Raw genomic sequence first — 2,734 nt, 5'->3', positions numbered from 1 at the left:
AGGGTGTCACCCTGCCTTCGCACTGTGACAGCTGGGAGAGGCTCCGCAGAACCCCGCGACCCTGAGCTCGGGAAGAAGCGGGTATTGAAAATGAATGACTGGATGGATGGATGGATGGAAAAATGGAAAAACAAACGGAAATAGCTCACCTTTTTCCATGCAGGTCTTGAAGAGAGGAACAGGTGGGTCGTCGTCCCATGTCTCTACCACCTTCCTAGAGGCTAGTAAGGTGTTTTTGGGTGTCTGTAGGGGGCGTTAGAGAGCCAAATTCTGCTGTTTTGTCTTCATTGTATAGAATTTCATGTTAATTGTGACGATCGAAAAATGGATGTCAAAACAGGCGGTGGAACTACAATAATACAGACATGACACAATTACCACCCGGTCTTTGACCCTGTCAATAGACCTGCTCTGTTCCAGAGCTGGGGCTCAGCCCCTCATCATCAAATGACTCAACAGGAGCAAGACATTTTTCCCTCTTCACTAAAACAATTTTTTATTAAAAAAAACACAACAAAACATCTCTTTTCAACAAGAAATACGTGCAGAATTACTTTGGAAGACGAGGAGCTCCAGGTCAGGTGGAAGAGTGACGGACTGAGTCGACAGGACAAGATCTAAAACAAAAAGATTCTGAAAAAGAAGTACTGCAACTACTTTGATATCTTTATTTCTTCACATTATCCACGGAGTGTTTTTACTTGACACTCTGTAGCGCCCCCTAATGAACTCGTGGGGGATGATCAGAAACAGGAAACCGAGGTTTGCGACCGACCTCTTTTTCTCCCTCTCATTCGCGCGCGCGACACACACACACACACACACACACACACACACACACACACACACACACACACACACACACACACACACACACACACACACACACACACACACACACACACGCACACGCACACACACACACTGTCGTTAAGACCGGCTGCACACAAAAGCCGTTTTTTTTTCCCTTTGCAGTTTAGGATGCCGTGGTAATGAGGGCCGGCGTTAAAAAACAACATCAAAGCGGATCTGCGGGACGGGAAAATGACTCCGATAGTGATTCACTACAACCTCATCAAGACACACACACACACACAGAATTACAGAAGAGTGTGTGTGTGTGTGTGGGGTGGGGGAAAGGATAAGAGATGAACACTGACTTTGCCCTGCGTTCGTTTGAATACCAGTTGGACGCGACGACTCGCGATTCCTTTCATGTATCGACGACTCGCTCGCTCGGCTCGACGACCTCGGAAAGCCGCTTAAACGGGGTCAACTGCTTTTTAATTCCTTCCCTCGTCGGCCTCAAGTGCAGTTCAGAGTGCAGAGGGCGAGCACATTTACAGGGCGCGCCTTGGAAACAAAGAGGGAAAAAAAAAAAAAAAAACAATTCCAGTACAGTGCGTTTCCACGAAATGTCAAACCAAAGCACGTCTTCAAAAGAAAAATGAAAACTACAGTTTCAGTTGTTGATGCAGAAAGCCCCAAACATCCCTGTGATATTTCACCAGTTTGAACCGTACAGTAGATACATGTGTGATTTGTTGTGACAAAAAGAGAAATGACAGTGAAAAATGGGGAGTTTTGCACGTTTGCGAAACGTGAGCTGGACCATCAGTTTGTGAGGAGCGAGTGTAGATGAGAAGAAGATGAGAAGAGCAGTTCCTCCAGGAGTTTGGAATGTCGGGATCTCAAGTATTTGTGCAGCAAACAGACGCAGTTCCAAACGCCCACTGACTGATCTGCGAAAAACATTATCTTCCAGTTCTTTTTTTTTTTTTTTCAGACTTTTTTTTTTTTTTTTTGCGTTTTTTTAATATATACTTGACGTGGACGTTGTGCTGTTCGCTGATCCGGAGAAGCGTGGCTGGCGTCGTCACGCCGTGTTACACACGTGTTGGGCTTGTTTGCTTTGCACCGATTTTTACCTTCAGGGAACGCGGCTCGTCGTGTTTTTCTCAGCTTCCAGATGACCTTTAAGCTGCCGGTTGGTTTTCTTTACCTACCACGGCCGTACGTTTCCAATTAAAAGTGTGTTGACAGAATTTGTAAAACGGCACACAATCTGATGGCGGGAAGTCTTTTCCTCCCACGCCCCATCCCCACACCTCGACCTTGGTCCTTCCCAGAAAGCAGCAAAACGCCAGCAAATAAACTTTCAACATTGATTTCAAACGGTTTCCAAACAAAAAAATTGGATTTTCTTCAATTGCAGTTTCCAATTCTGGAAATTTTCTCACAAACAAATTGTGGGAAAAGGTCCCCTGAAATTTCCCCTGAAGTCATCAACTACAAGGTACTAAACCCTGGAGAGACTGATGAGAGAAGTAGATAATACCTTTTTTTCAATGCAAATACAATAAAAGAACAGAAAAAAAAACATATATATATATATATATATATATGGATATATATATATATATTTACACTTCAGGCCTACTTTTTCATAAATGTGGAGTTACTGCGAGACACTGCTGAGGCGGCGCTGATGAAGAAGCCCGGTGTCAAGATGAATCTTTCATAGCATGCTTCAGTCAACCACAATGCACAACTTTACACTCGTGGCAGTCCACAAACACATGTCGGCCATCCCTCCAACACTCACACACACGCGCGCGCACACAAAAACACAGTCGCACAAATTGCGCACAGACCCATTTCATCCGTCTGCCGCCAAATATGAAGCGGCAGCTGCAATTAATTCTTTTCCCTTCCCCCCCGGCCCCCTCCCACA

Source organism: Nelusetta ayraudi, unplaced genomic scaffold (assembly GCF_046127955.1).
Source record: "Nelusetta ayraudi isolate G7.1 ecotype Tasmania unplaced genomic scaffold, CSIRO-AGI_Nayr_v1 ptg000135l, whole genome shotgun sequence".
NCBI lineage: Eukaryota > Metazoa > Chordata > Actinopteri > Tetraodontiformes > Monacanthidae > Nelusetta > Nelusetta ayraudi.
Note: the sequence above shows the minus strand (reverse complement) of the source record.